This window comes from Papio anubis, chromosome 10 (genome assembly GCF_008728515.1).
Source record: "Papio anubis isolate 15944 chromosome 10, Panubis1.0, whole genome shotgun sequence".
NCBI lineage: Eukaryota > Metazoa > Chordata > Mammalia > Primates > Cercopithecidae > Papio > Papio anubis.
This window is the reverse complement of record NC_044985.1, coordinates 17,986,611-18,001,904: the sequence shown is the minus strand read 5'-3', so window position 1 is coordinate 18,001,904 and position 15,294 is coordinate 17,986,611. Positions and strand designations below refer to the sequence as shown.

At 43.0% G+C, this 15,294-nt stretch overlaps 1 protein-coding gene across 2 annotated transcripts in view; it reads left to right on the top strand.

The window, feature by feature from the left end:
• NCKAP5 (NCK associated protein 5) overlaps positions 1 to 15,294 on the top strand; it is a 914,274-nt gene that overhangs the window by 50,813 nt on the left and 848,167 nt on the right. The window lies entirely within an intron of this gene.

The following is a 15,294-nucleotide window of genomic DNA, read 5'->3' as shown; positions in this document are numbered from 1 at the left end:
GATTTTCTAAGTAGTGATTTGTGTTTACCCTCAGTAAATGTGGTATGAGGGCAGGCAGAGGAACAGGTTTAGGCTGTTATCAAAGTACGTATACCCCAGTAGGAAGAGTGGGGGACAGAAAAATGTTTAGAAGGCATTTCCTAATATTTAGAAAATATTGAGATAGAGTATGTTCAACCTTGCTGATACTTCTTCTAAATGCAAAATAGAGGTATTGCTGGTGCTGCTCAGTACAGCCTACGGCCAGTGGGTTACGAATAGTAAGAAAACAAAAGTCTTCATGCTGTACTGCTTCAGGCATGACTGGATCTTTCTTGACTCTCACGGTTCTCTTGTTAGACCTCCTCTTACCATAGGGATGCTGTACAGAGCCCAAAACACCAGCTTCCTATAGAAGGTTTCCGGCTACTCTAATTTCAGTCCCCCTTGACCATGTCTACTGATGGGAGCATATATAAAGTACTGTTTGCCCTGTGCCCCTGGCCACTGGGGACAGGCCCAGTTGTCCTCTGGGAAGCCTGATCTTTGTTCCCTGATGTCAAGATGGTTTTGAGATTTCCCAAATGAGCATCAAGTCAGGGAGGGACAAAGAATGAGAGGGAGTTGTTCTTTTCCTCCAACTGCCTCATTTCCTCTTACTGGGCTATTATTTCCGTGTCTCTTTGATGTACTTAGAACAGAGACCATGGCCTGAGCCAGGTATCAGAAGATAGGGTGATGTCTGAGGATCTAGTGAAGGCCATTTTTAGGAAAAAAGCAAGTGGTGGAGAACAAACTAGCTTTGGCCTGGTTTAGCAACCTTTCCAAAGTGTCATGCGGAAATTTTGACTGTGCCCCCTTGAGAGTTGGCAGAGGTGGAGTTAGAGACGTGTCAGACCCTTAGACAGTTATCTACCCGGTGAATCTGTCCACCAGCCGAGCTCGGCCCATCACTGTGGGTCCAGAAATGCAGAAGTGCCCTGCCCACCTGTTCTCCAACAATGCAGATCTCCGGGTCCCGTGGATCGAGCTGGGAGCACATGAGCTACGGGGAGGCAGGGGAGGCCGGGCCAGGTGGGCACCACCCACAGGTGCCACTTGCTGTGAGTCTTGAGGGGAGCCCCAGAAGAGTGAGAAGAGATCAGATCCTAACAAGAGAAGTCTTGGAGGGCCACTGGAGATCTGCAGCAACACTGGTGCTGAGCACAGAGTCTGAATGCAGGACAGAAGTAGACTAGGTCCAAGCAGTGGGCATAGAGCATGTCAGCAATGAGGATGGCAGAATCTAACATCAAAGCCACTTTGGCAGACAGCTCAGCATGTTCACTCAGTGAATCATGCATTAAGTCTCAACCAGGATAGCTTCCTCCCCTTAGTAATAGTAGCTGAAATGTATGGAGGCTTAATATAGGCCAGGCATACTGCTCAATACTTTATATGGAAACTACCATTTAATACTTAACAACAACCCTTTAAGGTAGGAACTCTAATTATCCCTATTTTACAAATGAGAAATCTGAAGCTTAACAAGTTAATCAACTTCCTCAAGGCAATAGAACTAGTAAGAGGTAGAGGTGGGATTTCACTTCAGGTCTGGCTACCCCCAGACTACACTGGGTCTGCACAGCTAACAGCTCTGAAGTAGAAAACTCCTTTATGCCAGTGACTGGGAGCTCCTTCACGGTGCTTCACAATGTGAAAGAACACCAGCTGCCTCAACAGGACGAGACCATGTGCATTAGCACACCTGCCTCATCTGTGCCCAATGACGAGCCTGCAGTTTAGAATAGTCTAGAGCAGAGGGAGGCCAGACTTGGTTTCAGCAAAACAATTGACAAAGGAGTGGTGGTGGGAGGGGGAGACTTATAAGGAATATAGAACATGGATCTAGGTCTGTTTTCTGATCTTGTGATTTTTCTGATGAACCAGACCTTGAAACCAACTTTAGAAGAGATTGCAATTTATAAGAGAGAGAGTGTGTGTGTGTGTGTGTGTGTGTGTGTATACACACATACCCATATACATACAATTTTGTGTTTTTATTCATATGAGGACAGATTATGGCGTGTACATGTACAAGGTGGAGTTATTGATTAGAATGGGAGAAGAGTAGGGAGAACCTGGTGAGTGATGGGGCACCTCCAGTGTCTAGTCGTCCCCCAGCATGCAATGGGGTTTATGACTTGAGTGATGGTCCTACCAAATGGCCGCACATTGCCTCTGCTGGGCCGCTGACTGATGGAGGTGAGTAGAGAGTCAGCAGCATTTCCCATGAAGAGATTCTGGAAGAAATGCCATTTGTCTGCCCAGCACTTGGAATTGGTGCTGCCTCCTCTGACGTTGCCTGAAGGAGGATCAACCTTCATTGTGGTTGTTACTCACTCTGAATGGCTTCTTTGCTTCCTTCTCTCCTTCCTCAAGGCAGGCTGCCATCAAAGCCACATGTTCCGGAGTTGTTATGAACACGCCCCTTCCTGAGCTGGCATAATACCTACTTCTGGCCTTTTCACATTCCCACAGGCCTGTGTGCTCTAGAACAGGTTTCCCAGCCTCGACACTATTGACAGTTTGGACCTGATTGTTCTTTTTTGTGGGGGCTGTCCTGTGTATTGTAGGATGTTTATTGGGATATCTGGCTTCTACCCATTGGATGCCAGGAGCACCCCTCCCTCACTGTGACAACCACAACTATCTCCAGACATGGCCATTATGTTTCCTGAAAAGAAAAATCACCCCTGACTGATCGCAGCTGTAGGTTTCCTGAGGTCATGGGCCATGTCATCTTTACATTGGATTCCTAAAGTCTGACACATAGAAAAAGCTCAGGAAAATGAATGAATGAGTGAGTGAACTTAGTAGTGAGCAGCTGCTTATGAACCAAATACACAGTTGTGGGGGTGCTGAATATGGGATAAAGGGGCTCCACATGCAGCACGCCCAGGGTGCTGTTTGGGAAGGTTGGAGAGAGGAAATGGCATGCTGCTTTTCAGGTTTGCCCAAGGATGATTCTAGTGTGTGTGTAAAGTTTTTTGTTTGTTTGTTTTACATCAGAGATTATTAATATGATGTCCTGGACTCTCTTGAGTCCCAAAGGTACTTGATAGGGGAGATTTATGAAAAGACTTCCAGGGCTTTGAATTCTCTGATACGTGTGTGTGTGTGTGTGTGTGTGTGTGTGTGTGTGTGTGTATATATATATATTTTTTTGAGATGGAATCTCGCTCTGTCATCCAGACTAGAGTGCTGTGGTGCGATCTCGGCTTGCTGCCAGCTCTGCCTCCCGGGTTCACGCCATTCTCCTTCCTCGGCCTCCTGAGTAGCTGGGACTACAGGTTCCCTCCACCACACCCGGCTAATTTTTTGTATTTTTAGTAGAGATGGGGTTTTACCGTGTTAGCCAGGATGGTCTCGATCTCTTGACCTCATGATCCACCTGCCTCGGCCTCCCAAAGTGCTGGGATTATAGGCATGAGCCACGGCGCCCGGCCGATATATTTTATGTTATATGCATTTGTACATTTTTCTGGGGAGTGATTCTCACAGGAATCTGGGATGCAAGAATGGTTAGGTGCCTTCACCTGCCATTAGTGCTGACCACAGCACCTGCCCACGGATGGCTGCCCTTGCTGGAGTCATGGAGCAGGAGCTCTGGTGACACCTGTTTCATTCACCTGTATTCAGCTGCTGCAATAAGTGTTGTCTGCCCGCATCAGAGGTAATTCTTTGCATCCTTGTCACTGAGATCACTAAATAGAAATAGGAACTGGACACATTTTGAAAGCCTTTTATAAATGCTGTGTTATTGACAGATGATGAAATGAGACTGCTTCTGTAGCAGAAATAAGTACAAATGAGTAGAGATGTTTGCTTGGCATGTTCCGTGTGTTCTTAGGGCTCCAAGATCTGTTTGTCATTCTCCTGTTGTCTCACCATCTTTCAGCAATGGGAATCATCAGATCATACAAGTTTCCATGGCAACTGAGTTTTCCGCATCATCCTCTGGCAGCCTAGGATTGTTCCCATGGCAGACTCTCTAGTGCTTTGTCCATAACAGGAGGTAGAGCTTTCATCGATCCCTTTAGAAGCTGGTCCCAAACCTAATGGGCATCTGGGTGTTCTCTCTGATATGTGCCTGCTCTTCTTTTTCGAGTTTCTTATTGATCAGCAAAGGAATGGAGCACCTACTGGGTGTGAAACACAGTGCAATGAGTGCTAAGAAATGCAAACTATAATTCCTGCTTTGCAAAGCTTTAAAAAAAAATCTTGTCACATATACACAAATCATAGTACCAGGAGGTATACAGTGGTGCAAACAACAAGACTGATGGGGTTACAAAGAGGAACTTGTTCTTCTGGCTGTATTGATCAGAGAGGGCTTCCCCAAGGAGGAGGGCTTTCATATCTTCCTTCAATAAATTGGTCCAAATTTAATCTATGGTGTACCTGAGTTCCCTGAAGCAGAAATTTATTGAGAAAGTCACAGTGTCTAAAAGAATGGGGTGTGACTCCAGGGTGCCTGGCTTGTACTTGAGAAATTGCCAAGACCCTAAGCAAGGTCTACTATAATCTTGAATTATTGTCCTAACTTTCCTCTTGCCCCCTCTGGCCACCCCTCCTGACTCCTCTAACATTCTCTTACCCCTAATTCCTGATGCAAGGCAAAATGCATCACATAGCTAAATCATTTTCATCTTTTCTTCTCATCCATTTATCAGTGTATACTGTACAAACTGTATGTATATATAAGCTGTATTTCAGCAGCCTAGGTATCTTACACTAATTTACCACTCAGCAGTATAGTTCATTATTATCAATTAATATTTATTAAACATCCACAGGGTTCATGGCCATGAATGGAGCAGCATTTCTCATTACTTCATGTTGCATTGCCGTGTTCCATTCCTCTGGCTCAGCTTAACCAGTATTTATGATCTTTCTGCCAGTTTTCATGCAGCCCTCATCTCTAGCCCAATTTCAATTAATATTTCAAAAGGAAATCCAGGAGCCATCATATTCAAACGCTTCAGTTAACACCAGATGCACTGCCTCCATTCTGTCCCTTTTCTACACTAACTTTGCAATTCTCTCCTAACGTGGAATCCTATTTGTCTGGGCTGCTCACTCTAAGACCAAAAAGTGGTTCCTCCTGGTTCCTTTACATTCCAGGCAGTTCCAGATGTTTCCTCCTCATAAATTTCAGTTTCTTAACTAGGCTTAATGGATCATAATTGTCCATTTCCGAATATGCCCCTGAGGTTTGCTCGCCTTCTGTCTTTCCACACCTTTTTGGTTCTTGGTTTTAAGCAGTTGTCTTCAGCTTGGTAAGTTTCCCAATGCAATTAATTCATTGACTGCTTTCATGCACATAGATGTGTAGAGGGAAATAAAATCATTTGGTTTGGTGAATTCTGGGGTCCATCTGTCAGAGCCGGCAGATAAGTAGGCTCAAGGGCTGTTGGCCTTTTTGTGAGGAGGAGTTGTTTTCAGAGGCCTGCCATTTTTGGAGATGGAGTGGCCATGAGGCTGGCAGTGATCCAGCTTGGGTGGGTGGACACTGAGAGCGAAGTCTTTGAAGGCACTAACTAGACAGACTGGCATGAGGCCAGTGGTGTCCTGCCTTCCTCCCGGTGTGGACTCCCGGCTAGACTGTGAGTGTGGTAGGTAGCTATGTGGAGATCTCCTGGGCCCAGTTTAGTAGGTCCCTGAGGCAGAATATCTGACCTAATTTCTGTTTGGTGAGGTACAGTGAGAAGGAAGTGACTGAAAGAGAGAGCCTGGTCTAAAGTAGTTAGCCTTTTTCATTATCTTAGAGGATTTGAGTAACTTCCCATAATTTGTCTACAAAGACAAAATCAGAATATTGTTTTCTTGTTTACTGCATCAAGGTCCTGGAAGGAGACACATTGCACACTCATGCCAGGTACTGGAGGAGAGTTTAATAAAGGGCCTCTTTAAAAGGGGTGGCATGATGTAGAAAGTGCAACAGGATAATATTGGAGCCCCCACAGCTAGAAACAGTGGGGAGTCATTGCCACTTGGCCTTGAAAGTGGCTATAGAACCGTGTGTCTATAAGGAGTGAGCCACTTGGCAGGAAATGCCACCTTAGGTGGAGGGATATAGCCAACCATGCTGGCCCTGCAGCAAGGGAATCAGGACATGAACACTCCCACCTCATTCTCCTCCCACTATCTTGTCCCCTGTTGGTACCTCCATTGGCTGAACCCAATTGGAAGCCAGGAGAATGGGGCCCATGGAGTGCTCCAGGCCCAGACCAGGGCAGGGAAGGGTGAAGGGTAGATGTGGAGAGGCCAAACGAGTATATCCAGCACACTGACTCTATAACATAATAGAATCTGCCACCCTCTCTTCTCACATTTCTGGACTGAGAAAACGCTAACCCATTTTTAATATTTTATTTGAAGTAGATTTTTGTGTGTTGTTTTCCAGTCTATTCCCTTGGCCTTGTCAATTTGGTTTCACCAGACAATGTGATGTGGCACCTTCAGAACACAAGTTCCATGTAAGCAGTGACATGGTCTTCTCTTCAACAGTCCTGATAAAAGTTGTGTGATGCTGAGGTACAGGGAGGGTGATCTAGTGGATTGTTCACTGCATTAGAACTGCATAAGCCCTTAGACTAGAGCTGGAGTTGAAGTGTTTGGTATATGTGTGGCCTTTAGCATGTTTCTTAAACTCTCTGAATATCTGTGTCTTCAATGGTGGGACACTGTGATGAGGGATGTTGTCATTAAGTGATATGAAGAACAAGGAATTATTTTGGAGGCTGTGGCACCTTATGCAAAGGAAATATGTTCTTATGATGAGAGTGGTGCAGCTCCTATCTGCTAATCTCCAAAATGTTTATCAAATATAGAAGCAGCCGTGGCAGCCTCAGGAAGAAAGCTGTATTAAGAACATGCTGTGTGCAAAGCACGCATTTTAAAGGGCACAGTGGAAATAGATTACAGCACCCTGTAACTCAGTGGAGACAGCATGAGTTGGCTGGAGAATGAGCCTGAACTGGATTTGAATCCCAGCCTCCTACTGCGTGTGTGACTTTGGCCATGTCACCTGCCTTCTCTGAGCCTCCGTGTTGTCATCTATTAGTAGAGATGATCATCTCTTACTCAAAGAGTTGTTGAGTGAATTTAGGGAAAGGACTCACAGCACAAATAGGGCATGTGGTACCGTGCCTGGCATGCAGGCTTCTCTACCCTGGAAACATGCGGACCAGCTGATGTGGCCATTCCAGATGGCAGCTTTCTTTGTCTGCACATGGAAGGAAGCATTCAGAAAAGATTTTTCTTTTATGTTTGGTTTACATATATACATATATGATGTTTAAAAGTGGAATAGCATGTCCATGATGTTATCTGCCAGAAATGTTTACCCAGGTGTTTACTACAGGTCGTGTCTAACCAACCTCAAATTCCTTTCTTCTTAGTTCAATTGCTCGGTAGTCCCCTATTAATGAGCTGTACACCAGACCTTCTTATGTGGAGCATTCTATTTTTCTGGAAATCTCAGCCTCTTACTCTCAACCCTGAAACCCAGCCAGTATCTATTTATAACAGGTAGTTTTATTCCAAAAGCTTCCAGAAGTGCCCATAGTCTTCCAGGCACATGTACAATGACTCCCTGTGCACAGGGTCCCGCTGGTTCTCCTTGCTCCAGGCTCTGTGCTCCTGATAGAATCGGACTGGATGACTGGCCAGAGGAACCCTCCTTTGTTTGTCTTATGCCTTCAATTGCTTCAAGCTCTGCCAGCTTAGAGCAGTGGGAGATGAGTTTTGGGAGGGAACTGGAGAACATTTCCCATCTGACTCCCTTTGCTGCGATAGGGGGAAAAAAGACTCAGAGGGGTCAAAATGGGAAAATTTTTCCACTACGTAGAGAGAAGGAAAGAGGAAACAGGGTCCCAGTGGCCTCTTGCCAGGCCCCAGGAATGCACCAACCCTGGGAACTGGCCCCTCGCCAGCCTCCTCAGAGGCTGCTGACTTGGGAAAACTGGCTATCTGGCTGCTGCCAAGAATGCAGACAATGGTCTTTTGGATATTCTAGCTTTTGAAAGTTTGGCTTTTGTTTTATTATCACCAAAAGGTAACATTTATTGGGCACCTATGTAAGCATGCCAAAAGATAAAATGCATGATTGGAAGTCAGTGTAACTTGAATCAGGCAGAAACACCAGGGTTCTCGTATAGTATTTTCAGCCTGCTTCTAATTCGGGCCTAATCCTCCGCTCTGGTACATTGCTACCTTAAATGCACGTGCTGAATAGTACTGAAATTCTAGAATTAAAGTTAATTTTTAAGTGCTAAACTGAGCTGTAGCATGTCACCTGGAAGTCTGGACATAAATGGAATCAGTCTGTCCAATTACCATTTGGTTGAGAAAGGACTTTGAGAGAATGAAGCACAGAACAAGTGTGTTCTGATGAAGGGAAATAGGCCACTATCCTATTGGTTATTAGCAATTGGTTCAGGACAGAGTAGCTTGACATAAATAGAACCTGGAATTCTGGGATGGAAAGAGTGGGGCCAATTAAACACCCTCCTCAGTGTGTGATCAATTTGTATGAAATAATGATAATGATGTTTTTGAATAATCAGAAGGCCTTAGAATATTCCATATGATTTTTCATTCTCATCTTAATTAGTGGAATTGATGATGATAATGTAGCAACTAACATTACAGGATACTGGATGAAACTTTTAATTTGTATTAGCTCATTTAATTTTCACAACAACTCTACAGCGAGGTACTATCATATCTTCATTGTACAGATGAAGAAGCTGAGGCTCAAGAATTCAATAACTTGTTCAAAGTCGTAGAACTTGTAAACAGCAAGGTCTATCTTGCTGCAAAGCTCATGCTGCTAATACTTGCACCATCCACATGTATTGCATGCAGATTTCAAAGCTGAGAGGAGCTGTGTGGTTTTCCTTTCCTAGAGTGACAGGTTGGTTACTCCCAGGTACCATCTTCTGTAGGGTTCAGTGCCATAGCTTCAATGGCTATTTTACAGTGGCTCTTCTCAAAGCATGTCCCCCTCTGCTTGGAGACCTTTGATTTAAATAGCAACTTAATCTCTCTTGTGCAAAGAAACCTTCCTCTGTGCTTTGATGAGAGATCCAGTGAGGATCCTAAAGTGCTGGGCAGGGGTGCCAGTCTTCAGCACTTTGCAGTTCAGGCCCCCACACCTTGTTTTAAGAAAGTTCTACTGGTGTATAAACCCAGATTTATATAACAGATACACCAGGGATTGCTTTTTCTTCTTCCCAGAAAGATTCCTCATATAACCAAGGACTCACCAGAAGATTGCTTTAAATAGTTTTTAATGCATTTTAAATTGGATTTAATTTTCAAAAATTCAATTTGCAGTTGTAGTTTCCCAGGGAGCTAAACCTCCAACATTAGACTTTTTTTCCCCCCTCTGCAAATGAAAAACAGATCACGGAGCGTATTGTGGATTTAAGCGCTTTTCTCAGGAGTCCTGAAGGGCCTGGAGAGCCTGTCATTGTGCTCAGAGGGAGTTTCCATTCGGAGGAGGAAGAGGAGAGTGACAGCTAGGGCTCCCAGGCCTTGGTTCCTCCTTGGCGGCATCTTCCTTCTTCACTCTTGACAGATTTGGGGGGGCTGATGGACAATGTGCTGTATCCTAAAGGAGAGTGGTGTCCTACCACTAATCCAGAGCAACTCTTTGGTAATTGAATATTGTTTGGAAATAACAAAAGTTCTTGTTTGAAATGAGGAATTAAGTAGGATGAGTCTTAGTATAATAGGAGCAGGAAGATGGTTCATCTTTTTTTCCTAGGTGGTTACCGGATCCCAATGAAAAATTGGAAAATTGAGTATAGTCGTTATTAGAGAAAGCATATTTGGTGTCCAAAGTCCTTTGCCCAAAGAAGGTCCGACCAAAGATCACTGCCCTTGTTGATAAGTGTGTTGCTGCAGGGCTCCTGTTGAAAGGAAAATGAAACTGGCTAATAGAAACTATGCATAGCTCTCCATGTCATAAAACAAGACCCAGCTCTGCTACTGATTAGCTGTGTGCCACCCTCAAAATCTTTAACCTCTTCTCGGCCTCTGTTTTCTTCTGGGCTTATATAAGGATCAGATGAGGCAAGAGCCAAAAGCAATTGTTTGAGAAAGTTAAAAGTCATACTGCAGAACAGTAAGAACTGTGGTGATTTGAGAACTGAAATGGGAACAGGAGTTTTAACTTGTTCACAGTTATACCCCCAGTACAGTTTAGTAGAAAGGAGTATTCCAAAATGTTCCGTGAATGACTGTGTGAAGGAAGAAATGAATAACAGTCACTATAATAAGATAAAAACAAAGGGTTGTTGCTGGTGGTACTGGGTTTACTACCAAGTAAAGCTTTATTCCCGTAAGTGCTGTGGGTAAACCATACACACTCTTGATTAAATAACCTAAACTGGCTCACTCCTGAGAGCTGAAAGTATTTCTGTCCACTCTCAGATGCCAGAAGTAGGCTCACCCATCTGGACGTGATCTAGGATCATTTCAGATGCCTGCCGTCGCAAAATAGAGCAAGGGAAAGGGGCCAACTTCCATCCAAGTCCCCTTCTCTGTAGGGAGCTGCCTTACTCTCCAGGCACACTTGGAAGCTTACCACTCACCCATTCATTTGTTCATTCGTTCATTCATTCATTCATCACACATTCATTGAACACCTCATGTCCAAAGTACTCTGCCTCTATTAAAATTTTGAAACTATTACTATTCTTTAAAATATGTTTTTCTTGAAATATCTGCAGTGCTTCTGTCATAGCTGTGGTGTGTGCTCCTTGAGAGTCACTGGGGTGGAAGGCTCAGAGGCTCACTGCATGAGGGAAGGCTTGGTCCTGAGTCTTTCTCTGCTTTGACCTTTTATGAATATGAAGGGTATGATGTAGGCGTATGGCATACAGAGGAAAGAGGGTAGAAGACTGAACGGATTTTAAGACTAGGATGAATCTCAGGACAAGCAGTGCGATAGCTCTATATCTATATCTATATCTATATCTATATCTGTATCTATATCTGTCTATTGTATTTGGCCAAAGGAAGGAGAAGTCATCAAACAACACCTCCACACACACTAGAGGGCTGCCTTTGATCCAATGTTCTCTCCACTCTCTCAGTCCCTTGGAAATCAGCCACCATTTGTGTGGAGATACAAGATAAAAAAGAACCCATGCCCCATAATGTATGCATGGAGAAGAGGTAGCAAAGGGTCACTGTAGTGTCAGATCACAAGCCAAGTCATGGCATTTCTTCCCCATCTCTGAAACTAGATAAGTCTAGAACATTTAATTAGAGGCACATACAAACTAGATGCAGATATGAGTGAACTAGCCAGACAGGGACATAGGTGGAGTCTTGAGATACTGGGGAAACCCAAGGCTTTCTTCTGGGCTTATGTTAAGGATCACCAAAGCAGCAATCACTGGAAATTATCACAGCAAGTGAGGTGAACGGACACTTAAGGATCTAGGGAACCTGAAGGCTCCTATGAAGCAAAGACTACATGTTGAGTATTAGATGTTAATATCACTTCTCTGTTGAATTTTGTGATTAGTGTTTTTGTCACATGATTTAGAAATTCCCAGGAGGACTAGAAAATTCTAAGATGTCATGTAGTGCTATTTCCTGAAACTAATTATCTGAGAGAATTCATGAAAACTTGAATAGAGTAAGATTTCTCACTTGAATGAGATTCACCGTCATCCAAGAGAATGTACAAATTGATCCTTTAGAAAAGTTAATAGCTTAGCTATTGTTAATATTTACTAGTTAGCTATGAACAGAAGAATGAATCAGATCAGGATTTCTGTCTGTATTCTTTGTATACACACCTAATACGTTGACTAAAAAATGAATGAACACAACTTTAATTTTGAGTATATGACTAAAATGGATGAGCTCTTCATTCACATCTATAATGCAAATAACATATTCTGATTAGTAAAGTTAACTCGAAATTACTGGAATCTCAGCTAAAGACCTGTTGGTGGAATCTAAGTTCCAGTACTTCTTTTAGGTGAAATCTTCCAAAAGAAATCATTTCTATATCTCAATTACTAAGCTTCCCTAGATTGATTCAACAGAATTAATTAAGGACTCAATTTTATAATGACACAGGTAGATATGCTGTGATCGTTGGTGTATGAGTCTAGCCAACTCATTTAGATCACAAGCTTCTGTAGGACAATGTATTTGTAGTCATCATTCCGTGTCCTCAGCTTATACTACAATGCCCAGCACACAACAGAGCTCAGTAAATACTCGATGGGTAAATTTCTCTGTCTGTGGGCTCCACACGTCTGGTCCCAGGTTTGTCACTAATTGGTTGAGTTCCTCTGGAGAAGTCTCAGTTTTCTTCTGAGTTTTAGCTTTGTCTTCTTGACTGTGTAATCAAAGGATGGAGCCCAGCAATCTGTCAAGTTCCTTGGAGCTCAATGATTCTATGATATCAAGTGCCTAGCACAGGATGAGGTCCTGCAGGGAATACTGAAGAAGAAGGAAAACACAAGGTTCCAGCCATCAAAGTGTTCCAAGTACAACTCTAGAGATGGTGTTACTAGGACTAATCAAGTGTAGGGGCCCCGTCCCTGTGTTGTATTTAAGTAAGGAATAATGGAAATGTCTATGATGGAATTGCAGGCATCAGTTATTAGGGAAGAGAGATATTTTATAGGGAAAAAAATCTGTCACAAGTACATCACTGTCCTAATAAACTTACGTATAAAGATGATCCTGAAGAAAATTCAATATAGATCATTTGTACTACTGTCTGAAAATGAGGTATTTGCTTAAATTTCTTTCAAATGTATCGAGATAAATTTTAAAAAATTAATTTGCAATCCTACTTCAATGTTTGAACTCCCCACTTTGTCCAAAGCTGCTCTATTAACTTTATAATCAATTTAGGGGTGCTGTTTTGCTGAGGCCAGTGTTGCCTCATTAGGATGTGGCCATTACAGTTGCCATTTGGGTATTTGAGATAAGTTATTGCCGTGTCTGGTTAGCAGACCTCCCATGTGCTTTGTCCCACAGAAGTCTTCAGGTTTCCAAAATGCTGTAGCAGAAAGACAAGTGTTATTGGAAAAGTGTCTCTGGTGTGATGAGCATGCTTGAGTTGTAAGTTAGAAGGTAAAGTTTGTCAAAAGTTACAATTCTGTTAAGTTCAGAGGGATAAAACCTCATTGATTTGGAAGATTTGAGGTAGGCTTTCTGACTTATTCCTTTTTTAGAGAGCAGAGCATACATCTTTTCAAATTCATATTATTGTTGAATTAATTACTACTAGAATTTATCCTCGGTCTGTTTTTCCAAACAAATAGATCACTTGTAATTGCATTGCTTTGCAAATCTAAAATCACATCCACGTTCTTTTTTTTTTTTTTTTTTTTTTTTTGAGACGGAGTCTCGCTCTGCCACCCAGGCTGGAGTGCAGTGGCCGCACATCCACGTTCTTAAAAGCAGTTTGTCCTTTTTATAAGATTCTGTGTTTTCCCTGCAAGATGATGCAGATTTTAAATTAAATGATAGAATACATTCTAGATACATTTCTAGGTAATCAAGCCCAGACTTGGAAGTGTTTACAGTGCTTGCTCTTCTAAATCCTTGTGAATGACCAGAGAAGCTATTTGAAAAATGGTGTGTCAGAAACAAATTGGGATCCATTCATTTCTGAAAATCAAAGAATTTGCAAAATGAGAACACCTGGGCCAGGCACGGTGGCTCACGTCTGTAATCCCAGCACTTCGGGGGGCCGAGGTGGGCGGATCATGAGGTCAGGAGTTCAAGACTAGCTTGGCCAACATGGTAAAAACCTGTCTCTACTAAAATTACAAAAATTAGCTGGGCATGGTGGTGCGCACCTGTAATCCCACCTACTCGGGAGGCCGAGGCAGGAGAATCGCTTGAACCCGGGAGGCGAAGGTTGCAGTGAGCCAAGACTGTGCTACTGCACTCCAGCCTGGGCGACAGAGCTAGACTCCATCTCAAAAATAAAAAATAAAAATAAAAAATAAAATAAGAACAGTTGGACTTTTATGTCACTTTTCCTCGGCACTGAGTCTGGTCTGGTTTTTCTGGTATGCCCACTGATGAGGTGGCAAGAAGATGTGTCCACCTGGTGTTGGTTTCTTTGCATGGCCTTTTGAAAATGTATTTATGATATTCTATCTAGTTTGTGCATTTTTAGAACCCACAGACGACTGAGACAGAAAGACTTGGGTATTTCCCTTTTCTATGATAGACGTTTAATGTGCAAGTAAGTTTTGCAAGTTAAATATTTATCTCATGTCCACATAATAAAAAACTTCTTCGTGAAAGCTGGCTCATTTTACCAATTTGGTACTGGGTCCCAAACCAAAAAGCAGCTCGTAGTCCTTTGGTATGAGCCTTTGTGTGACTTTAACCACATCTGCAAAAGTTGCAAACAAAATGATAAAGCCATTTATATCTGGCAGCCGCAGTCCAGAATTGAAATGTTACTGAAAACTTCGTAGTATTACAGAGCCACCTACTCCCCATGCAAAGTAAACTGTCTTGTGTTGGCCACCTGTATTAAGCTCAGTATTGCCAGCTAGCAGTTCCTTGATTCAGGAGGTCACCAACCCAGGCATGACTGCTAGATTTCCGAAAGGAGTGCATTATCCTTGGAGCCATAAAACAATTGTATCTGTGGAAGCCAAGATAATGACTATCAAAGCTTGGGAGGTAATTGTGTCAAACTGCCAGGTGCGAGTTGATCACCTCTTGGAGAAAGAGTACAAACTCCTTCACCTTCTCTGCACCTGCAGGTCAGCACAGTTGAATGAAAGACATGGTGAAAATCACTTCCTTCTTTTACAGTATGTCTTTGCTGTGTTTACTCTTCTTTCTCTCCCTCTCTCCCTCCCTGTCTCTCTTCTTTTTTTCCTTTATTTATTTTTACGAATGCATAAAAGTTGTACATATTTATCTTTCATTTTTTTCCCATTTTTCCCTTCTCCCTCTCTCCCTATCATTCCTCTTTTCTCCTTCCCTCTCTTCCTTCCTCCCTGCTGCCCTTTTCTTCTTGGCTGCTTTCCTTCCTGCCTTCCTTCCTTCCATCCTTCCATCCTTCCATCCTTCCTTTTTTCTCATTCTTTCCCTTCCTCCTCCTTTCTCATCCTTTCTTTCTTTCCCACTTTTACTCTGCTTCCTCTATTTCTCCCTCATACACATCCTGCCTAACTGCATGTAAATGTAAATATCCTGAAAGGAATCCAGGAACATGTCTGGATCCGTTCTCCAGCCTTTTTCAGCAGTTTGCTC